At 47.8% G+C, this 24,439-nt stretch overlaps 1 protein-coding gene across 5 annotated transcripts in view; it reads right to left on the bottom strand.

The window, feature by feature from the left end:
• Positions 1–24,439, bottom strand: part of PACSIN1 (protein kinase C and casein kinase substrate in neurons 1) — a 91,044-nt gene that overhangs the window by 13,494 nt on the left and 53,111 nt on the right. The window contains exons 1-3 of one of the 5 annotated variants that reach the window (XM_060189630.1): positions 11,642–11,854; positions 7,344–7,453; positions 3,487–3,593 (exon numbers count right to left, since the gene is read on the bottom strand). The exons of 1 other annotated variant lie outside the window; for it this stretch is intronic. The gene's annotated coding sequence lies outside the window, so the exon portion shown is untranslated. Of the gene's footprint in view, positions 1–3,486; positions 3,594–7,343; positions 7,454–11,641; positions 11,855–24,439 lie in introns of those variants that run through there. 3 more of the 5 variants (XM_060189631.1, XM_060189629.1, XM_016192424.2) reach the window with 3 other exon arrangements.

Raw genomic sequence — 24,439 nt, 5'->3', positions numbered from 1 at the left:
CTGTGTGCCTGAATTGCATATTTAAAAGTGCATCCAGGGATTCGGGAGGTAGCGCAGCGGGTTAAGCACACGTGGCTCGAAGTGCAAGGACCGGTGTAAGAATCCCGGTTCAAGCCCCTGGCTCCCCACCTGCAGGGGAGTTGCTTCACAAGCAGTGAAGCAGGTCTGCAGGTGTCTTTCTCTCTCTCATCCTCTCTGTCTTCCCCTCCTCTCTCCATTTCTCTCTGTCCTATCCAACAATGACGGCAGCATCAACAACAACAATAACTACAACAATAAAACAACAATGGCAACAAAAGGGAATAAATATATATTTAAAAAAATTTTTAAAGTGTATCCAGCCTGTGTTGGAGGAGAGCTGAGGGAGTTGAGAACCTGGACTGAGGGCACACTCACAGCATGGCGGAGGGGACCTAGCATGTCAGGGGAGAGGGGAGTGTAGGCTAGTAGAGACTCTCCTTCTGGTCCATTCTGAGAGTCAGTGGATCTGGCTGTGGCCCCACTCATTGGAGGCAGGTTAGTTCTCCCAGGCTCTCTGCTGAGGCAGCCTTATGTAGGAAACAGCTTTCGCCTTGGGCTTCCTGCTCTGCCACCAAAGTGCTGTGTGACCTTGGACAATTCATACGGCCTTTCTGAGTCTTGGCAGAAATTAAGACAATAGCATCAACCTGAGAGTGTGCAATGATGGTGAGATCCACCATCTCTAGCCCCTGTGTTGCACCTGCAGAGCTGAGCTCAGGCAGTTGGATGCAGGGGGATGCCAGAGGTGCAGAGCCTGGCACCTGCCTCCAGTAAATTAGCCGCACACCCCACCCTAGAGATTAGCCCAAATCTTACCCATTGCCATGTTCTTCCAGAAAGGTGCCCAAGAACGCCACTTCCAGAAATGCTATCTCTCAGATGCAGGAAATTGTCAGAGATCCCCATGGACAAGCCCCAGATGCTCTTATGTCTCCCTAAACCTTCAAAGCAGTATGGTGATGGTGCACAACAGACTTTTCTTGCCTGCAGTTGTAAAACTACTGTGGCCCTGAGAGTCCCTTGTCACTAATAACAACAGCTGGCACTCAGTGCAGACATTCTGTCAAGGGCTGTCCACATCCTCACTCACTGAACCGTCCCGACAACCTAGTAGGCAGGTGATCTTACGCCCTTCCTCCCCCTTCTTGGAGATGAGTGAGTGTCCTAAGGCTGAGGCATGCCAGTGGCAGCCCATCTGCTCTTGTTACGTGCTGCCATCATGGCTGCACAGAGGGTGGCAGGCACAGTTCAGGTAAATTCTGTCTTTTTGTAGAGCCAAGGAGATGCCAGGTTGTTCCCTGCTGAGAGGCTGGGGTAATCCTAAGTGTGCGGGAGAGGGCCTGGGCAGGGGGGATGTCTCAGCCAAATCTCCTAATGAGGACCTCTGCTTTCTTTTTTTTTTGTTTTAATTAATTTATTTATTCTTATTGTTTTTTATTGTTGTTGTAGTTATAATTGTTGTTGCTACTGATGTCATCGTTGTTAGATAGGACAGAGAAAAATGGAGAGAGGAGGGGAAGACAGAGAGGGGGAGAGAAAGACACCTGCAGACCTGCTTCACCGCCAGTGAATCGACTCCCCTGCAGGTGGGGAGCCAGGGGCTTGAACCGGGATCTTTATGCCGGTCCTTGTGCTTTGCGCCATGCGCGCTTAACCCACTGCTCTACTGCCCAGCTCCTGGACCTCAGTTTTCTAACTCATAGTTTTCAAACATCTAACTGATGTTTCCCAGTACTTCAGTTTATTTTGAGGGGCAAATGACTAAAGGGTAGTAAGTAACTTTTTAAAAAAATTTATTTATTTTCCCTTTTATTGCCCTTGTTGTTTTATTATTGTAGTTATTATCATTGTTGTTATTGATGCCGTCGATGTTGGATAGCACAGAGAGAAAATGGAGAGAGGAGGAGATGACAGAGAGGGGGAGAGGAAAGAAAGACAGACACCTGCAGACCTGCTTCACCACCTGTGAAGCGACCCCCCTGCAGGTGGAGAGTAAGTAACTTTTTAAAGATTTATTTATTAACAAGAATGGGGGAGAGAGAGACCACCCAGACACATGCAACACCGGGGAGAGAATATGGCATCTCATGCTTGAGAGTCTACCACTTTATACGCTAGCCACCTCCCACACTATAAGGGGACCAAGCTCCTTTAGAATATATAGACTATGGGGGAGGGGCAGGCGGCGGCACACCCAGTTAAGCACACATAGTACTACTCGAAAGGACACATGCATGGACCTAAGTTCAAGCCCCCACTCCCCACCTGCAGGGGGAACACTTCATGAGCAGTAAAGAGGGTCTGCAGGTGTCTATCTTTCTCTCCCCCTGTCTCCCCATCCTCTCTGAATTTCTTTGTCCTATCTAATTTTAAAAAAAAAGGAAAAATTGGTCCCCAGAAGCAGTGGATTCATAGTGCCATCACTGAACCCCAGTGACTGAAGGCAAAAGAAAAAAAAAGACTATTCACAAGGACCAGGGTTCAAACCTACAAAGAGTGGCAGCTTTTTGAGTGGTGAAGCACTACTTCAGGTCTCTCTCTCTCCTTTAATCTTTATTTATTTATTTGTTTTGGATAGAGACAGAGAGAAATAGGTTGGGGTAGATAGAATAATGGCTATGCAAATAAACTCTCATACCTTGGGCTCTGAAATACCAGGTTCAGTCCCCTGCACCACTATAAGCCAGAGCTGAGCAGTGCTCTGGAAAAGAGAGAGAGAGAGAGAGAGAGAGAGAGAGAGAGAAAGGGAAATTGAGATGGGAGGGGAAGATTAAGAGGGAAAAAGACAGAGAGACACCTGCAGCCCTACTTCACTACTCCTGAAGCCTTCCCTCTGCAGATGGGGACCGAGCACTTGAACCTGGGTTCTTATAAATTATAATGTGTGTGCTCAACCAGGTACACCCTCCCAGGAATCTTTTCCTCTTCATCTCTATCTCCCCTCTCCCTGTGATTTTATCTCTGTCTCTATCCAAAACAAATGCGTATTTTTAAAAATACAGACCACTATGACAATCAGATTTCTCTTTATGGTGGAGCTGAGATCTTGCACATGTGCAATGTTACCAGCTGGCTGACTTTTCCATTCAGATAGAGAGACATAGAGGGAGGGAGAGATATCACAGCACTAGAGCTTCCTTCACTGCTGTGGTGCTTCTGTGTATTGCTGGGGTTCAAACCTGAATTACATATATAACAAGACACAAGTCCTACCCATTGAACTATCTTCTAGTCCCTTGGATCTGAAGCTTTTGTTGTTGTTTTGGGCTTCAGTATTCCAGGCCGACTTTCTCAGATAGAGACAGAGAGAGAGGAAAAGACGCCAAGCCCCAGAGCTTTCTTTAGCACAGGCTGGGCTCAAATCTGGGTTGCACACATGATGAAGCAGGCACCCTCACAGGTGAGCTATCATACTCATCCAAACAGGCAAAGTTTTTGTTTGTTTGTTTGTTTTTTGTTTCTCACCTCCAGGGTTATTGCTGGGGCTCGGTGTCTGCACTACGAATCCACTGCTCCTGGAAGCTTTTCTTTCCTCCCTTTGTTGCCCTTGTTGCTTATTATTGTTGTTATTGCTGTCATTGTTGTTGGATAGGACAGAGAGAAATGGAGAGAGGAGGGGAAGACAGAGAGGATGAGAGAGAGAAAGACACCTGCAGACCTGCTTCACTGCCTGTGAAGCAACCTCCCAACAGGTGAGGAGCCGGGGGCTCAAACCGGGATCCTAACACCGGTCCTTGTGCTGGACCTTGTGCATCACACCATGTGCACTTAACCCGCTGCGCTTCTGCCCAGCCCCTCAAAAAGCCAAAGTTTTAATGCTGGTCTTAAGTCTATACAGAGAGGCCAGCTGTCTTTACAAGACACTAGAGGTTAGGGCCCAGGGTCATATTTGGTCTACTGCTGGGCTGAAGAAGGCGCAAAGGAAATAACAACATGGGTCCAGAAAGGGCAGACCAGTGTGGGTAAGGGCAGCCTGCGGATGCCCACACCAGTGGTCACTAACAACCACAGGCCTTGGAGTCATCCTGACCCTTTCTCCTCCTTCACTCATGCCAAGCCCATCAGCAGAGCCTGAGCTTGGGTTCAGTCCCCATAAGCTCCCTGCAGTTCACTGAGCATCCTGCCTCTGACCTTGCTATCCTCCCGCTTCTCCCCCAAATCTATATCTCACACAGTCAGCGAGGAAACAAAAAACCCAAGTCAGGTCCCACTGCTGCCCTCCAGAATCCTGCTGTGGTTCCCAACTTTCTCCAGGATAAAGTCCATTTCCTTACCAGGAAGTACTGCCTGACTCCTCACCACACACACCCCCCCCCAACCTCAACCCCACTCTCAGTCTCCTCCAGTTCCCATGACTTTATTGCTGTTCTCACCTCAGGCCTTTATACCTGCTAGGGACAATGCCCCAAGCACCTAGGTCTGCTGAAATGTCTTGACCTCCTTTCATTTAAATGTGAAACCTCTTTTCCCACCAAGTGCTCCTTTCTGTCTCTGTAGCTCTTCAATAGCACTTGTCATCATCTGACAGGCTCTCAACATTCAAGTTTTCATCGTGTTTGGTGTCTTCCTCACTCACCAGAATGTCAACTCTGTAAGGTCAGTAATTTTTATCTATCTGCCTTGCCAGCATCCACAGCAGTGCCTGGCACATAGAATGTGATGCATCTTTGTTGGAAGAATGAATAAATGCCAAGGAACACTCATTGACTATATAACACAAACACTATATTCCACACCCCAAAGGCAAACATGGGCATCTGTACACAGTAGGTGCTCAATAAATGTTGACAGTGATGGCTACACAACTAAGAGCCAGACTGGCACAAGAGGAGGGCCCAGATCCCATCTGTTTCCAGGCCCCCTGCTTCTCCTGGCATTCGCCTTCTGGCTCCCTCTTCTTCTTTTATTAAATAGCTTTTTAGTAAGTCACACTTTGTGTGTGTGTGTGCGTGTGTGTGTGTGTGAGAGAGAGAGAGAGAGAGAGAGAGAACGATAAATACCAGGGCTCTGGTCAGCTCTCAGCTTTGGCACATCTGGTTCTAGGGATTACACCTGGGGCTCAGACTGGCAAGTCCTGTGCTCTTCTGCTGAGCTAACTCCTGGCTCTCTTCTCATCAGGTCGCCTGTTTATTCCTTCTCCCATAAAGCTTCTACCCTCAGGATTGTATCCTGTTACGGATCCCACATTGCAGACAGATGAGCAATGGTCACTCCTGAGTTGTTTTTTTATCTTTATTTTTTATTAAATTGAGACAGCCAGAAATTGAGAGGGAAAGGGGAGATAGAGAGGGAGAGAGACAGAGACAACTACAGCCCTGCTTCACCACTCATGAAGCTTTCTCTCTGCAGGTGGGGACCAGGGGCCTGAACCTGGGTCCTTGTGCATTGTCATGTGTTTCAACCAGGTGCGCCACCACCAGGCCCCCAGCCCTAAGTTCTTATCTCACTCCTCCTTGCTCTCCTTCTATACCAACTACAGCCACCACTGTGTACCTACCATGCACCACCCTCTTCAGACTTTTCTCTTTTGTCCAAAGCTGGGCCCTGGTGCATGCAGTCTCACTATGGGACTGACTTTTTCATCAGACAGAGAAACAAACAGGGAGGGCGGTGGTAGTGTAGCAGGTTAAGTGTACATGGCATGAAGCACAAGGACCGGCTTAAGGATCCCGGTTCGAGCCCCAGCTCCCCACCAGCAGGGGTGAAGCAGGTCTGCAGGTGCCTATCTTTCTCTTCCCCTCTGTCTTCCCCTGCTCTCTCCATTTCTCTCTGTCCTATCCAACAACAACAGCAGCAATGGGAACAATAACAGTAACAACAACAAGGGCAATAACAAGGCCAACAAAATGGGAAAAATGGCCTCCAGGAGCTGTGGATTTGTAGGGCAAGCACCGAGCCCCAATGATAACCCTGGAGGCAGAGAGAGAAAGAGAAAGAGGGGGAAGACTAGAACTTCCCCACAGTGCTGTGGTTCAAGCCCTGAGCACACGGCTCTCCGTCCAGCTCCAAGTCATTTCTTTCTCATTCTTACAACAACCCACTGAGATGAGTCATGACTCTCCTGCCTTCTCTGAGACTCAGAGAGGTTAGGTAACTAGTCCAAGGTCATATAGCAGGGAGGAGGAGTGGAGGATCCAAGTCCAGGAATTAGCCCTTCCCTGGCCCCTTCAAAAGGGCCCAGTCCACAGCCAGCACTTTGTGTCAGCAGAGTCCTCGGCTCAAATGTAGAAGTCACAGGATGCCAGAGCTGCCTCCTCCAGCCCAATCCCAGTCCAGGGTGGCTCTCAGGCCTGACACATACTCCTTCACCCAGAGATAGGCAAACTCTCTGTGCCTGACTTGGGGACACACAGGACTCTTTTCCCTTCTCTGCTGGGGCTTCAGATACAGCAAAAAGGACCCAGGCTGTCCCTCTACCCCTCCCTGCAACACATACCCCATCCTCATTCCAGCATCTACTCCTGTGCTTATACCTTCCCTCCAGCCTGAAGGGCATGCCACCCTCCTTCCCATCATTTCCCTCTCCTTAAGATAATCCTACTTGCCTTTAAGGATCAGCTTAGTCCCACCACCTCCAAGAAGCCTTCCTTGAATGCCCCTGTCCTCTCCTGCCTCAGCCCCACACTTTGGTAAAACCCTGCCACAGCCATGTCTTGCTGGCTCCAGATGGAAGCCTTATGGGCTCTGTCACTTTGATTAACTTACTTAAAACTTCCTGTGCCTCAGTTTCCTCATCTGCAAAATGGAGCTGATGAAGCCACCTACCTCATGGGACTGGTGTAAAGACAAAATGTAGAGTCCATGCATAGGAGGCAAGTAGCATCTTGACTATTACTACTACTACTACTGCTACAACCACGACTACTACTACTACTATTACTGCTACCACCACCCATGCTTCCCTCAGCTACAATGCTTTCAAAACACTCTCAACTCTCCAGATGATTTCATCCCTCCCTCCCCACTTTTTGAGCTGAGACCTCCATAGACCTCTACTAGATTGACACCCTCCATAGACCTTTACTGCAGGGTTAATTCTATTTATATGTTGATATTTTACCTCCAATGTATTTGGAGACAGGGCTTTTAGGAGGCAATTATGGTCCAATGAGGTCATAAGGGTGACGACCTAACCCAACAGGACTGGTGTCCTGATGAGGGAAGGAAGACAGCTCTGTCCCCCAAGTGCACACAGTGAAGAGAGATGAGCAGTCAGCAAGAAGGCTACATGCTGTTAAAAAAAAAAAAAAAGGCCTCCCCAGCAACTGACAGGACACCTCTTAATCTTGAGCTTCCAGCCTCCAGAATCTTGAGAAATAAACACTTACTGTCTAAGCCCATCATGTCTGGTATTCAGGTATGGCAGCTCAAGCTGAAGCATCCTTCCAATGACTGTTGGGCCTCACCTGGGCCTCCCAGGTCTCCACGTCCCCTGTGAAAAAGCATCCAAGCATGTCTTCCTTTTGTCTTCTCTATAGGTCTGAAAAATCAGACCACTGGGACCAGAGAGGTGGCTCAATAGAGCTTATGCCTTGCATGCCTGAGATCCCAGGACCAATCTTGCACAGCAGAAAAACAAGACAAACTCTGCCTGGGAGGTAGCATAGTGGGTAAGGTATTAGAGCCTCAAGCATGAGGTCCTGAGTTTGATCTCCAGCATCAAATATGTAAGAGTAGTGCCCTCTCTTTTTTTCTCTCTCTCATATCAATAAATATTTTAAAAAACAAGGAGTTGGGGGGTCGGGCGGTAGCACAGCAGGTTGGGTACACGTGGTGCAAAGTGCAAGGACTGATGTAAGGATCCCAGTTCGAGCCCCTGGCTCCCCACCTGCAGGGGAGTCGCTTCACAGGCAGTGAAGCAGGTCTGCAGGTGTCTTTCTCTCCCCCTCTCTGTCTTCTCCTCCTCTCTCTATTTCTCTCTGTCCTATCCAGCAATGAACGACACCAACAATAACAATAATAACCACAACAAGGCTACAACAACAAGGGCAACAAAAGGGGTAAAAATGGCCTCCAGGAGCAGCGGATTCATGGTGCAGGCACTGAGCCCCAGAAATAACCCTGGAGGCAAAAAAAAAAAAAAAAAAGAAAGAAAGAAAGAAAGAAAAAATAAGGTGCTGGACAGTGGCGCACCTGGTTAAGCATACACTTTACCATGTGCAAGGGCTGTTCAAGTCCCCACTGCCCACCTATGGGGAGAAGCTTCACAAACAGTAAGAAATGGTACAGGTGTCTCTCTTTCTCTCTGCCTCTCTACCTTCCCCTCCCCTCAGTTTCTCTCTGTCCTATCAAATAATAATAATAATAATAAATCTGGGGGCTGTGTGGTGATGCACCCAATAAAGTGCATCATTACTAAGCACAAGGACCTGGGTTCGAGCCCCTGCTCCCCATCTGCAGGGGGTCAGCTTCACAAGCAGTGAAGCAGGTCTGCAGGTGTCTCTCTTTCTCTCCCTCTCTATCTCCCCATCCTCTCTCTCAAAAAAAAAAAAAAAAAGGAAAAAATAGCTGCTGGGAACACTAGATTCATAATCCTAACACAAAGCAATAACCCTGGTGGCAATAAATAATAATAATAATGAAATAAAAGTTAAATAAATCTTAAAATAAATCAAACAGGGCAGAGGAAAGATAGCATAATGGTTATACAAAGAGACTCTTGTGCCTGAGGTTCCAAAGTCCCAGGTTCAGTCCCCCACACCACCATAAGCTAGAGCTGAGCAGTGCTCTGGTAAAATAAATAAATAAATATAAATAAATAAACCAAACAAAACAAGGGAAATAAAAAGGGCAGAACTGTTTTTTGGTCTCTCATATCATCCAGGAGTCTAAAACCGCCTGAGGGAGGAAGGGCTGTAAACTTCCCCCAGGGGCTAAATTGGAACCAGTGAGAGTGTGAGAAGAGGTGGGTGTGATGGGCCTTGGCCTTCGGAGGATTTCTGGCTGCTGAGGGAAGGCAGACTACAGAGGGTTAGGGAGCATGGATACCCTGCCAGCAGGCAGCTGCAGCCCTCCAGGCGAGGGGACACCGTGGCGATGCTGGACACAACAAGATGTGCTGTGATACGGGAGCACAGAGTCTGCTGATGGTGTGCCTGGGTGCCTGGGAGCAGTCACTGCTGGCTTGGGAGATGGACTGAGCGGCTACTGTGGGCTGCTGCGTCCTGTGACTTGGGAGCATAGTAGCACAACTGGGGGTAGATCAGAGTCCCCATGCCCATTAAGACCTCAATGGGAGGGGGGCTGGGCAGTGGCGCACCCAGTTAAACACACATAGTACTATGCGGATACATGTATGGTCCTGGGTTCAAGTCCCCACTCCCCACTTGCAGGAGGAATGCTTCATGAGCGATTAAGAGGGTCTGCAGGGGGTGGGGGTATAGCATAATGGTTATGCAAAGAGACTTTCATGCCTGAGACTCTCAAATTTAATCTCCCACACCGCCATAAGCCAGAGCTGGCAGTGCTCTGGTAAAAATAAATAAATAAAAAGTGTCTGCAGGTGTCTTTCTCTCCCTCTGTCTCCTTATCCTCTCTCAATCTTTCTGTCCTATGTAATAAAAAATAAAATAAATTCTAAAAAGGAAACAATGGCTACTAAAAGTGGTGGATTCGAAGTGCCAGCACCAAGCCCAACAACTGGAGGTAAAAAAAAAAAAAAAAAGTGCTCAACAGCGGTCTCCTTACCACACACACACACACACACATCCCAAGATTCCTACATCGACAGGTATGGGGCTTGTGGGGAGAGGTCATCCTGGGGCCCAAACCTTCCAAGCACCCTGGCTGAGCTCCAGGTGTCTGAGTGTCCCTGGAACCATGCTCTGCTCCTCAAGTACCCTGCTCCAGCCCTTTCATCTGCTCCCCAAGACTCTGCCTCCCTACATCCCTTGGAGACAGTGTGAGCTGCACCTTCCCATCAGTTCTCTCTGCTATGGGGGAGGTCCTAGGGAAGCAACCTAGCCTTCAAGCAGGTGTCCTGAGCTGCAGGCCCACTGGGTATAAGGGGTTGGTTCATGTGCCCCAGAAGGTTATTCTGGTGTGTTCACTGTCTGAGTCTGGAGGCAACGGAGTGTTGGAGATACACTGAGCAAGAAGGACTGAGCCCAGGGACCAAGGGTCAGAGGGGGACTGGGACTGGGGGTAAGGACTGGAGTGCCAGGCCTGCTTGGAAGGTTTGTAGGAAAGGCAGCTCCTTCCAGCTTAAACTAAAGATCCTTGCCTCCAGGCCTCACCAGGGCCCTCTCTGGCCAAGATGGAAGCAGGGCTGACTGCAGAGGAAAGGCTGGGCAGAAGCTGGTGCCAGGCCCTGAGCATAGGAGGGGCCTAGCCTCCCCTGAAGGAGGAACCTGATCCTTGGGTCCCATCTGGGCACCCTGTGCAGTCATAGAGGGAGAAAGGGTGTGGGTTCCAAGAAAAAGGGCAGACAGTAATGATACACATGTGCTGCTGCTGGCCCTAGGAAGATCAACAGCCTCCATCCTGTTCCTGCCACCCCAGGACCAGCCATCTAATCACTCAGGCCCTTGACCCCAAGTCTAACACTCAGCAGGTGCAACAGCATCTACCCTTTTCTTAGCACATACTCATCATTCCATCACAGGTTTGAGGCCCCTTCCCTGACCCCTGCCTGTATCAGGTCCTCTGGTCCCCAGGAGCCCAGGAAAAGGGAAAGTCCACAGTGTGGTGCCAGGGGCCCAGATAAGCTGTCAGGGGGTGCTGAGTAGAAAAGCAGGGGAAAGGGCTGGGACTGCACTTTCAGCTACCCAAGGATGCACACATCACCCGTGCTCCCTTCAGGCTAGCGTTTCCGAGCCACTCTGCTTCCATCCCAGGGCAAGCCTGGACCAGATGCACCCCACCCACTGTGCCACTGCAGACCTGTCCTCTCCTTCCCCCCACCCCAGAGCTAAGGCAGTGCGGCCCAATTCCTCCCCAGGCCCCACCCCACCCACTCCTGAGAGGAGGTTGAGGCGAGGTTGCTCCGCAGTGCCTGCTGGGCTTCCCCAGCAGAGGCAGAGCCTGTCCCCGGAGCAATGCAGCAGAGGGACAGAGAGGGGGAGGGGGGTCAGGGCTACAGGCACCCCCACTTCAATCCGGACCTGCCCTCCTCTACCCCAATGTGGAGACACTGGGTCCACTGGGAATGAGGCGGAGGTCCCCCAGGAGGTCTGGAGATCTAGGTCTGCTGGGAGAGCTGGGAGAAGGAGAGAGATGCCACCTTCCTGACCCGGGGACCATCTGGGACCAGCAGGGAGGCTGCTGAGGTGGGGATGGGGTGGGAGGTGAGTCTGCTGGGTCCAAATGGCCAGAGTTCAGTGGCTCCCCGGGGGGGCTTCCACTACCCCACCCCCTGTAGCCTCTGCCTGGAGAGAAGTCAGGGCCCTCTGATCTGGTGAGGGACGTAAGTGCAGAGGAGGAAAGGTAATGGGGGGGGGGAGGGGGCAGGGCCTCTGATGGGTAGGATCTGGGTTCTGAAGAGGGTCCCTCGGGTGCAGACTGCTTCCCACCAGGTCCACCTGCGCCAGTGCCCCACCCACTATGTTTCCCTCGCACCAGGTGCAGCGGACCGGAAGGCAGGGGCTAAGGTCCCCTCTAGCGGCCCCCGCGGGGCGCCTACCTGGGTCTGTCCGGGCACCTGGCCGGGGCAGGTAGGCGCACGCTGCCCCCGCGGGGTCGAGCCGGGGCCGGAGGGCCGGCGGTGCACCTCCTCCTCCGTGGTGGTGGGCGGGGAGCGGGCCTGGCGCCCGGGCCGGGGGCTCTAGCTTCCGGGGTTCCCTCCACCGCTCGCTCGCACAGGAAGGCAGCAGCGCCAGAACCGCAGCAGCCAGCTCCCCGCCCCCACCGCCGCCTCCTCCCCTCCTCCTCCCGATCCGCCTCCTTCTCCAGCCACCCACCTCCTTCTGCTCGTTTCTATAGCAACGAGGCAATGCTCGCCCCTGCAGCCCGCTCTCTGCACACCCGGGACGCCAGCCTTCTAGGAGGCGCGCCTGCACCCCCAGACACGCGGGGGCCACACGGGCTGGCGCGGCTGCACTGCGTTCCCGGGGTACCCCGCTCCGGCCCCTTCCTCCTCCCCAAGACCGCGTCCCTACACCCCTTCAAAACAACATAAGCTGCACCTTCCCACGCCTTCGTTAAGTTCACTTTCCCCTCCTTCTTTTTCTAAATGGATTTCTATTTGCTTAATCATTTAGTCTCATCCATCTTCTTGAGTCTTTTCTGAACCATACTGTGAGACGCTCCTCTACAATCTTACTCTAAGAGATTGCCAGCCAGGTTTACAGACTGAAAACGGAGGCCCAAGGTAAGAAAACTGAGCACCGGAACTCCTGGACCAGTTACTGGCAGTGAGGCCTTGCAGTTCCAGCTCTGCTACTTCTGCTGCAAGTCATAACAGCCACACACCCGGAGGAGCGAATATTCAGCACACCTGTGCACCACCATAGATCCGTAGTTCTGCCTGTGCATGCATAGGTAACCCACGTACACACCTGTAACTGAACTCTAATACTGGAACACACACACACCTTCAAGACATGGAGGTATATCTACATAGATCCAGAACGGGCAACACAAAATTCTCCCTCTACATTACAGCTCAGCTGTACACACAAAGCTCCAACCCTAGCCTCATGGGAGGGGATCAGTGACCCTTGTAAAATTGTGCCTGATAGGGGGTTGGGCGGTAGCGCAGTGGGTTAGGCGCACATGGCGCAAAGCGCCAAGGACTGGCATAGGGATCCTGGTTTGAGCCACCGGTTCCCCACCTGCAGGGAAGTCGCTTCACAGGCAGTGAAGCAGGTCTGCAGATGTCTGTCTTCCTCTCTCCCTCCCTGCCTTCCCCTCCTCTCTCCATTTCTCTCTGTCCTATCCAACAATGAACAGCATCAACAATAACAATAATAACCACAACAAGGCTACAACAACAAGGTCAACAAAAGCAGAAAAAGGTGGCCTCCAAGAGCAGTGGATTCATGGTGCAGGCACTGAGCCCCAGCAATAACCCTGGAGACAAAAAAAAAAAAAAAAAAAAGTGTGCCTGATGGGATTGGAGGGTGAACTACTTCCAGGAAGAGGATTTGACAGCTCCACAATTCTGTTCTAGGGATCAGACACTAATCTGTCCACCGAATCTCAGCTCTGCAGCTGGAAGGAGTGGGGTGGAGTGGGGTGGGGTGGGATGGGGTAGGGTGGAAACAGGTTCTACTTCCTCTCCTTCCCAAGATCTCTGCCTAGTTAAGATGAAGTTCTCTCTAGAGTTCCCTGGGTCTAGGGGACTCACACATATCTCTATCCTCACCTCTGGTTGCTGGCACTGAGAATACACAGGATAGAGTACAATGGACCCCTCTTTCAGAGGGAACCCCTGAGACAAATTCCAGTGACAGAGAAGGGGAGATGGCACTTGTGGGGGGGTTGAGCATGGGAAGGTTGGATAGAGTGAAACTGAGTAGAAACTGGGGCCCAACATACCCCACAGGATATGCTGGCCTCAGCCCAGCACCATCATAGGAGAACTTTAGGCAAGAGTCATTGTAGTGCCAGGCCAGGCAGTAGCTCACTTCATTGAGAGCACACATTCAAGACCCTGGTCCCCACCTGCAGGGAGCAAGATGTGCTGCAGGTGTCACTCTCCTTCTTTGGTGTCTACCCCTTCCCTTTTGATTTCTCTCTGTCCTATCAAATAATTAAAAAAGGAAAAATTAGCTTCTGTGAACCATGGATTCCTCATGGAGGCACTGAACCATAACAATAACCCTAATAGCATTAAAATAAACAAAAATTTCAGTGTGTGGGGATCAGGTGGCTGCACACCAGGTTAAGTGCACATAGTAGGAAGTGCAAGGATTCTAGTTTGAGGCCCTGGCTCCCCACCTGTATGGGGAGGTCACTTCATAAGCAGTGAAGCAAGTCTACAGGTGTCTGTTTCTATCTCCCTCTACCCTCTAAATTTCCCTCTGTCCTATCCATGAAAAATGGCTGCCAGGAGCAGTAGATTCATAGTGTTGGCACTGAGCCCCAGTGATAACCCCGGAGGAAAAAAAAATTCAATTTGCCACCAGTGAATATCCCCCCAAAAAACAGATTATTTTTTTCCCCAATGCACTGCTCAGCTCTGGCTTATGGTGGTTCGGGGATACATAGGACTTTGGAGCCTCAGGCATGACAGTCTCTTTGCATAACCATTATGCTATCTACCCCCAACCCAGACTTATTTTTAAAATTTTTATTTATTTATTTATTTTTATTTATTTATTTTAATTTGACAGGACAGAGAGATATTGAGGGAGAAGAGGAAAGAGATGGAAAGAGAGAGACACCTGCAGCACTTTTTAACCATTCATGAAGCTTCCCCCTTGCAGATGAGGGCCAGGGTTTGAATCCAGGTTCTTGCACATAGTAGCACATGCACAAAACCAGTTGTACCACTGCCTGGCCCCAATAATTTTTTTTTTTAAAGAATCAGTGAAATCCCTTATGCACAAAGATAATTCTCATGGACTGCCTAACCCTACTCTTCTCCGCCCCTCCATCAGAAAGAACCAAAAGACACTGAAAATTATGCAAAATGTTTCCTGTTAATGGCCTCTTCTATAATTCACCCCATCTAAAATTCCTCTCAGTCATGACTGAAATCAATTAAAATAAGACATGTTGTATTTGCATGAAGCATCCCATCTCAGAGATGTTGAATGTGAGGAGAAAAGTCATCTTGGGGCAGGTGAAGTAAAGTGTCTCATTCACTCAACAGAATTTCACTACCTATTGTATGTCTTTATCCACTCTGTGCCAAGGGCTCTTCTCAATGCAGAGACTCTCCATGGGAAAATCAAAGCCCCTGATCTCCAGTATTCAAGGCAGAGGATTTCCTGAACTCCTGTCCAGACAGTCACAAAACTGATGGGGAAGTCGGCCTGGAGTTACTGAGCAAAGAGTGCCCCCAGCAAGTAAATGCCTGCACTGGGATTTGAACCCTCTGCCTGTCAAGCTTTCCTCAGAGCTCCACAGTGATTCCACTAAAAATTATCTGAGCAGAGAAGATAGCATAATACTTATGCAGAAACTCTCATACCAGAGGGTCCAGAGTCGCAGGATTAGTTCCCTGTACCTCCACAAACCAGAGCTGAACAGTGCTCTGGGGGAAAAGATGCTATAATTGACAACTGGAGAAATGGCTTAACAGGTAGAGTGCTGGATTCATATTGCCTGAGATTCTTGGTTCAATTCCCAGCACCACATGTACTAGAGTGTCCTCTGGCTTTTTTTTTTTTCTCTCTCTGGTTCATGTGAAACTCTTTAAAAATGGTTTTATCAATGACTTAATAATGTTTTACAAGATTAGAATATTACAGGGGGTGGGATGGGATGGGATATGGAGTTCTGGTGGTGGGAATTGTGTGGAACTGTACACCTCTTATCCTATGGTCTTGTCAATATTTCCATTTTATAAATAAAAACATTTTTAAAAGAATATTACAGGGGTATAGTTCTACACAGCACCCATCACCAGAGTTCTGTGCCTTGCCCTCTGCCAAAACTTCCTGTCATATATTATCAATAAAATAAATCTTTGGGGCCAGTGAAATAGTTCAGTTGGAAATAGTGCACTTCTATACTTCTTTGCCATGTACATGGCTGAGGTTCTAGCCCAGCCCCCACCACAATGAAGAAAGCTTCAATACAGTGATCTTTTTCATTGTCTACCTCTGTCTCTATCTAAAAAAAAAAATTAATTAAATTTTTTTAGTTAAAAAATTTTAAATAAATGATCTGATTCAGAAACACAGCAACAGACACCCAATTTCAGAAGTTTCACAGCTAGGTGTTGTTCTTATTCTTAAATCAAAGGCAGGTCAGGAGGTCTGGGAGGGGACCAGGTGGTGGCACACCAGGTTAAGCCACATAGCACAAAGTACAAGAACCCATGCAAGAATCCCAGTTCAAGCCCCCAGCTCCCCACCTGCAGGGCAGTCTCCATAAAGTGAAAAATGGCCACCAGGAACAATGGGATTTGTAGTGCCAGCACCAAGCCCCAATGATAGTCCTGGAGGAAAAGAAAAAAAAGAGGTCTGGGATACCGGTAGCCTAAGAGAAGAGGTCCCCTGGGGATCAAGGAGGTCTCAGCTAAGGGAAGGTAGGGATTGAGTTCCCAGGCAATTTAAGCAGAGTCCCCTGTCCATCTGCTGGCCCCAGATCATCTTTCTCCCAAAGAGCTGGCTCCACCCAGGGACACCAAGGACAGCTGCCCCCACCCCATCCCAATAGTCTGATCAGGCCCCATCTGCTGTCTCCATATCCCTGAGTTCTGCCCTTTCACACTCAGACTGGCTCAGCTGACCCTGTCTATCACCCTTCTCGCACCATCAGCCCCAGCTGCTGTTGGGTGGAACCACCAAGTCACCCACAACCCTCTACTCCCCCTCTGGCAGCTTCTAGACAGGCCCCTAACACCATACAGCACAAATACATACACACTCCCTCTTTACACACATACACCGCTTGCCTGACCTCAGCCCGTTCTTGGACCTTTACCATGTTCCAGCCCTGTAGGTAGGTAAGACTACAAATGAGGAGGGAGGGGCTGGGCGGTGGCATACCCGTCTAAGTGCACATATTACAAATGAGAAGGGAACCTCCCCCAGGCCACCAAGCAACTGCCACTTTGTCTCCCAGACACCAACCCCTTCTGTCACCACCTCCACACCCAACCTCACAAGGATTCATAGCCCCTCCCCAGCCCAGCTTCTTCATCCCACAAGTTCCTTAGTGCCAGCACAAATGCAATCAAGATTCATTAGCTGCTGCTTTGCTTGTCATTTGCATAATGTCCTCGTGACTGTCAAAATGCCAGAGATCCACCCCATGCCCCATACAGGTGAGCCAGCAGTGGAGAAGTAAAGTAGACAAAGCTCCCTTGAGGATCTGCACAGGAGGCTAAACGTGGGAACAGGGAGAGTCAGAAAAAGAAAACCAGCAGCCAATTGGAGTTTTCAATCTGGAAAGGCACCCAGAGAAGGGCAATAAACACTTAAAAACTGCTAAGTCTAGGCTTTTGAGAGAGTCCGCATATCAAATACACAGCCTATATATTAAAAAGACTCAGTCTGTGTTTTAAAAACTTTGAGACATATAATTAATTTTCCCCCTCATATTAATTAACTAGTGATTTATATGACTACACTTTACTAGGAGTGTACATAAGCACCATTCCCACCACCAAAAGACTGTGTCCCATCCCACCCACCCACACCCACCCCCCACCGGCCCAGGAGGCTGCATGTCTACCCCTCACCACAGGGTTTTTACTTCGGAGCCCTACTTTCAATTTAGTCAGCTCCTGCTTTTAGTTTCCCTTTCAGATCTCCTTTCTCAACTTCTGTTGATGAGTGGGATCATCCCATACTCATCTTTATCTTTCTGACTTAGTTCACTTAACATAATTCCTTCTAGCTCTGTAGGGAAAGAGAGAGGCAGACTGGGAGTATGGACCAACCAGTCAACGTCCATGTTCAGTGGGGAAGCAATTACAGAATCCAGACCTTCCACCCTCTGCAGCCCACAACGACCCTGGGTCCATGCTCCCAGAGGGATAGAGAGTGGGAAAGCTATCAGGGGAGGGGATGGGATATGGAGATTGGGTGGTGGGAATTGTATGCAGTTGTACCCCTCCTACCCTATGGTTTCGTTAATTTATCCTTTCTTAAATAAAAAATAAATTAAAAAAAAAACTGTTAAATCTAGATGCCATGCATGGTGCTTTATGAACGTTGTCCACTTGTTTTTCCGTAAGGAGTTGTTTTACAGATGTGGAGGCCAGCAAATAGCTCACTTGGATAGTGCACTGCTTTGCCATACGCATGATCCAGGTTCAGGTCTGGCCCCCACTGCACTGAAAGAAGCTTCAGAGTCGTGGTCTTTTCCCCTCTCTCTGCTTCTCTATTCTTTCTATGGTGGGGGGGAGGGAGGGTGGGAAAGGAAGCAGCCTGGAGCAGTGAAACCGGGAAGTCAGGAGAAAAAAAAAAGAAGAAAGAAGAAGAAAATAAGCATACAGACATGAAAACAGAGGCAAGAATGTATAAGGCCTTGCTACTCCAAACTAGAACCCACAGCTTGGGACGCCCTGGGATCAGAGAAGAGATGCAGCATTTCAAGACCCACTCAGCCTAATCTGTTCTGTTACAAGGTTAGAGTGTGAGAAACAGTAAGCTAACTTGCCTGATGATATAGCCAGAAGGTGAAGCTGGTGTTGCAACTAAGACATGGCTGACCAAATGCCATGCTGCGGTCTGTAATGCACTTAGCAACTATTTGTTGAGCACTTACAATGTGCAGCAATGCCTAGGTTATTTGGACACCACAGATAACCACAAGATAATCTCAAGGATGATTCATACCAAAAGGGAGGCACACAATAAATAAGCAATGGAAGTTCAAATGATTGGTGCTATTAAAAATTGTTAAGTAACCTGGGAGGTGGCACAATGGATAGACAACTGGAGTTTCAAGCATGAGGTCCCACATTCACTCCCCAGCATAGCATATGCTAGAGTGATGCTCTGGTTCTCTTTCTTTCTCCCTATCATAAATAAATAAATCTTTAAAAATAATAATAATACAGAATGGAAGAAGAGAAAATAGGAGAGAGGCATTTTAGACTCCCTCACTAAAGAGATGACATTTGAACGCTTAAGCAATAGGGTTATAGGAAGGGTAAAATAGCATAATGGTTATACAAAAAGACTTTCATGTCTAAGGATCTGAAGTCTCAGGCTCAATCTCCACATTATCATAAAACAGAGCTGAGTATTGCTCTGGTAAGATAAATAAATAAATAAATGATATGGGTGGGAAAGAAGATATTGTTGATTTGGGCAAAGAACAATGGCAAATGTCCCTGAGGTGGGGCTAAACTGGACACACTGAAGACACCCTAAAGCTGGATGGCTGACCAACTAGGTGGGTAGATCAAGGGGTGGCAGATAAAGTAAGCCCAGAAATGACAGGCAGTAAATAAGTTACAAATAAAAAAGGGGGGGCAGGTGGAGTAGTGCACTTGGTTGAATGCTCATGTTACCATGTGCAAGGACCCAGGTTCAAGCCCCCTGGTCTCTACCTACAGGGGGAAGCTTCACAAGCAGCAAAAATGTGCTACAGGTTTCTCTTTCTCTCCCTCTCTATCTCCTCCTTCCTTCTCAATTTCTCTCTGTCCCAACAATTCAAAAAAATAATAAAATAAGGAAGGATATGGAGAAGCAGAAGAGGAAAAAGAAGAAGAATGACTAGAAGGTAATAAAGGTTACAGCAAGGAGACTAAATAATATGTTGTAATATTTATTCTCAACAAAAATGAGTACTTGTAACTATTAAAGCGTGTCCAAGAACATCTACTCAAAATAGCAATTTTTGCTCAAAGCATTTTTGTTCATAATAACACTAAATGGTAATTGACCCAAATGCCCATCCACAGAAGGAATGACAAACAGCTGTGTGGTTTATTGCATGTAGTAAGAGTTTATGCTGTCATTGCTGTATGGGGTTCAACTGTGCAAGTTCCGCTGCATGGCTTATTCGTACAGTTGAATACTACACAGCAGTGAAAAGCATCTGACTACATACAACCAGATGGAAAAATCTCAAGACGTCATGCTGAGCAAGAGAAGCCAGTTTCAAAAAGAAAACCTAGTGGATCAGGAGAGATAGCATAGTGGTTATGCAAGAGGCTTTCATGCCTGAGGCACCAAATTAATCCTCCACACCATCATATGCCAGAGATAAGCAATGTTCTGGTAAAAGGAAATCAATTAATCAACTAATTAAACGTACAGGGAGTCAGGCAGTAGCGCAGCGGATTAAGCGCATGTGGCGCCAAGCGCAAGGACCGGCGTAAGGATCTCGGTTGGAGCCCCCGGCTCCCCACCTGCAGGGGAGTCGCTTCACAGGCGGTGAAGCAGGTCTGCAGGTGTCTATCTTTCTCTCCCCCTCTCTGTCTTCCCCTCCTCTCTCCATTTCTCTCTGTCCTATCCAACAACAATGACATCAATAACAACAACTACTACAGCAACAATAAAAAGACAACAAGGGCAACAAAAGGGAAAATAAACAAATGAAATTAAAAAATAAGAACGTACATAGTGATTTCATTTATGTAAATTTGAATAACCACTAAATCTGGACTCTGGGTTCCTGGGCAAAATGGAATAGATGCACTTCTCTCTATTCATCCTGTGAAGTAAAGCCAAACATTTTGTACATTAGAAAACAAACATAAGACCCTGAAAGACAGAAAGAAGAATGCAGATTGAGGGCTGAAAGACAGCTTACCAGGCAGAGTGCCTGTGCAAAGGCCTGGGTTTGAGCCCCCAGAACCACATGGGAGCACAACGCACAGGGAAAGCTTCACAAATGAAGGTTCTGTGGTGTCTCTCATTTATATCTCTCTCTCTCTCTCTCTGTGCGTGTGTCTGGTAGCGAGAGGAAAAACAAAGAGTCCACCAGGAGCAAAAAGCCCCAATAGCAAAGGGGTGGGGGGGGGAGAGGAAGAGGACGGAGAGGAGGGAGACAAGAAGAGAGGGAGGAGGAGGAGCCTCCCAGAAATACCAATACCAATACGTGTAGACAAAAACTGCCTCAGCCAAATCACTAGGAAAGGTACAATCTAGAAAGGAAAAAAAAGGTTAAGAAAAAAAATAGGGAGTCGGGTGGTAACACAGTGGACTAAGCGCACGTGGCGCAAAACACAAGGACTGGAGTAAGGATCCCGGTTCGAGCCCCCGGCTCCCCACCTGCAGGGTTGAAGCAGGCAGTGAAGCAGGTCTGCAGATGTCTGTCTTTCTCTCCCCCTCTCTGTCTTCACCTCTTCTTTCCATTTCTCTCTGTCCTATCCAACAACGAATGACATCAACAACAACAATAATAACCACAACAAGGCTACAACAACAAGGGCAACAAAAGGGGGGAGAAAAGGCCTCTAGGAACAGTGGATTCATGGTGTAAGCACCGAGCTCCAGCAATAACCCTGGAGGCAAAAGGAAAAAAATATATATAATGACATTAATTTTAGGTGTCTAATATAATGATTCAATAGCTATAGAATTGGAGAGGAAAGATAGCATGATAGTTATCCAAAAAGCCTTTCATGCCTGAGGCACCAAAAGTCCCAGGTTCAATCTCCAGCACCATCATAAACCAAAGCTAAGCAGTGCTCTGGAAAAAAATAAAATAATAATATATTCAATATTTGTATACACTACAAAATGAACACCACAATTAGTCTCATTGATATCTACCACCATATATAGTAACAGAATCCTTTCTCTTGTGTTTTTTAATATTTTATTTATTTTATTTTTGAGAGAGATGCAGAGAGAAACACCAGAGCACTGCCCAGCTCTGGCTTATGGGGGGGGGGATTGAACCTGGGACTTCGGAGCCTCAAGCATGACAGTCTCTTTGCATAACCATTATGCTATCTACCCCCCCACCCTAATCCTTTCTCTTGTAATAAGAACATTTACATTCTACTCTCTTAACAAAACATGACTTTTTTTTTTTTTTTGCCTCCAGGGTTATCGCTGGGACTTGGTACCTACACTGTGAATCCACTGCTCCTGAAGGCCGTTTTTTTCCCATTTTTGTTGCCCTTGTTGTTGTTATTATTGTTATTGCTATTGTTGTTGGATAGGGCAAAGAGAAATTGAGAGAGGAGGGTTGAAGACAGAGATGGGGAGAGAAAAATAGACACCTGCAGACCTACTTCACTGCTTGTGAAGCGACCCCCCTGCAGATGGGGAGCGGGGGGCTCGAACTATGATCCCCATGCCAGTTGGCAAAAATGTCTTAAATTGGGAGTCGGGCTGTAGCGGAGCGGGTTAGGCGCAGGTGGCGCAAAGCACAAGGACTGGCATAAGGATCCCGGTTCGAACCCCGGCTCCCCACCTGCAGGGGAGTCGCTTCACAGGCGGTGAAGCCAGTCTGCAGGTGTCTATCTTTCTCTTCTCCTCTCTGTCTTCCCCTCCTCTCTCCATTTCTCTCTGTCCTATCCAACAACTATAACAATAAAACAACAAGGGCAACAAAAGGGAATAAATAAATAAAATAAATATAAAAAAAGTCTTAAATTTTACTTTGAGTCAGAGAAATTCAGAGAAAAACCAAGGTACCCTTCTCATTCTACTTGCTGAGCCACCTTCTTGAACACTTAGCAACATTTAAATGTGCTACACAGTATTATTAACTATAGTCACATTACAGCCCATGACTTATTTATTTATAAGGGCAAAACCTTTTAAAGCAATGACCTCCATTCTCTAGTCAAACATCAGAAGAAACCACAGCCCCATGCCCGCCCCATGAGGAAAGGCTGAGTGTGGAGTCTTACTCTGTGCTAACCAGGTGCCCCACCCACTGAGATGGTGACAGAGAAGGAGAGGGAGCTCCACTCAGCAGTAACAGGCACCCTTCCTCCTATAAACTGGGTTGATGTCAGAAGAGACCTGGTTAGGACTTCTACCATCACCCAGGGGTAACAAGCCAGAGGAGACAATGAGGGAGCAGCAGCTCTTCCCTGTCCAAGCAGGGAGGGGCCAGAAAAATCTAACAGGAAGCCAGAACTCCCACCCCTGCTCAACAGTAATGAGACAAATTTGTCCCCTACCCCACCCATACCCATGAGGGTGTGAACATTGAGTGGGAAACTAAGGCTAAGTAGGGAGCTGGGACTTCCAGTCCTACCTGACATCAGCAGATGTAGGGTTAAAGGAGGCCTGCTAAGACAGAAGAATGAACCAAGAACCAATGTCTTTTAACACAATATCCCAAATGTCCAGAATACAATAAAGAAATGTTTGCTGGGCAGGGGACATAGCATTATTGTTATGTAAAAAGGCTTTCAAGCCTGAGGTTCTGAAGTCCCAGGTTCAGTCCCCTGCACCACCATTAACCAGAACTAAGCAATGATCTAGAAAAAGAAAAAAAAAGTATTTGCCATACCAACAGCCAGAAAAATCTCAGCTGAATGAGAAAAAGGAACCATTAGTGGCCAACTCAAAAATGACAAATACTACAATTAATTGACAAGGATATTAAAGCTGCGATCTTAAAACATTTAAACAGGGGGCGGTGTGGTGGTACACCTGATTACGTGCACATATTACTAACGTTCACACCCTCATGGGTATGGGTGGGGTAGGGGACAAATTTGTCTCATTACTGTTGAGCAGGGGTGGGAGTTCTGGCTTCCTGTTAGATTTTCCTGGCCCCTCCCTGCTTGGACAGGGAAGAGGTCCCAGGTTCAAGCCCCCAGTTTCCACCTTCAAGAGGGACACTTCATAAATGGTAGAAGCAGTGATGCAGGTGTCTCTGTCTCTACCTCTCTATCTCTCCCCCTCAATTTCTCTCTGTTCTATCAAATAAAATAAAGTTAGAGGGGAAAAAAGACTTCAAATATATTTAAACAGCACATATGTTAAAAATGTTCAACAACCTGGGTTCAAGTCCCTGGTCCCCACTTGCAGGGGGAAATCTTCATGAGCAATGAAGTAGTGCTGCTAGTGTCTCTCTGTCTCTCTCCCTATCTCTCCTTTTCTCTTAATTTCTGACTGTCTATCCAATTAATAAAGATAATTAAAAAATTTTAATAAAGGGGGCGGTAGCGCAGCGGGTTAAGCGCACGTGGTGCAAAGCACAAGCATCAGTGTAAGAATCCCGGTTCGAGCCCCCAGCTCCCCACCTGCAGGGGAGTCGCTTCACAGGAGGTGAAGCAGGTCTGCAGGTGTCTGTCTTTCCCCCTCTCTGTCTTCCCCTCCTCTGTCCATTTCTCTCTGTCCTATCCAACAACAATGATATAAAAAACAATGATAATAATAACTACAACAATGGCAAAAAAAAACAAAAAACCATGGTAACAAAAGGGAAAAAATGGCCTCCAGGAGCAGTGGATTTGTGGTGCAGGCACCGAGCCCAGCAATAACCCTGGAGGGAAAAAAAAAAAAATAATAATAATAATAATTATGAACACACTTGAAACAAATGGGGGAAAAGTAGGAAGTCTTAGCAAATAAATTGCAGATATAAGAAAGAATCAGGGACCAGGTAGTAGTGCACTTAGTTAAGTGCACATCTTATACTCTAGGACCTGGATTCAAGTCCCCTGGTCCCCATCTTCAGGGAGAAAATTTCACAAGTGGTGATGCAGTGCTGCAGGTGTTTCTCTCTGTGTGTCTCTATCTCTGTCTCTCTCTCTCCCCTCTCTCTCGTTCTCTTTCATAATAATAGATAAATTTATTTTTAGTTATTTACTGGGGAAATGAGTGTACTGCAAACCAGGAAGCCTACCGCAAGATATTCATTTAAACAAACTCCTGAAAACTAAAAATTAAGTTCCCAAAACAGAGAGAAATGACACCTTACCTAAAAG

Source organism: Erinaceus europaeus, chromosome 4, assembly GCF_950295315.1.
Source record: "Erinaceus europaeus chromosome 4, mEriEur2.1, whole genome shotgun sequence".
In the NCBI taxonomy this organism is placed as follows: domain Eukaryota; kingdom Metazoa; phylum Chordata; class Mammalia; order Eulipotyphla; family Erinaceidae; genus Erinaceus; species Erinaceus europaeus.
Note: the sequence above shows the minus strand (reverse complement) of the source record. Positions and strands in the feature narration are given on the sequence as shown.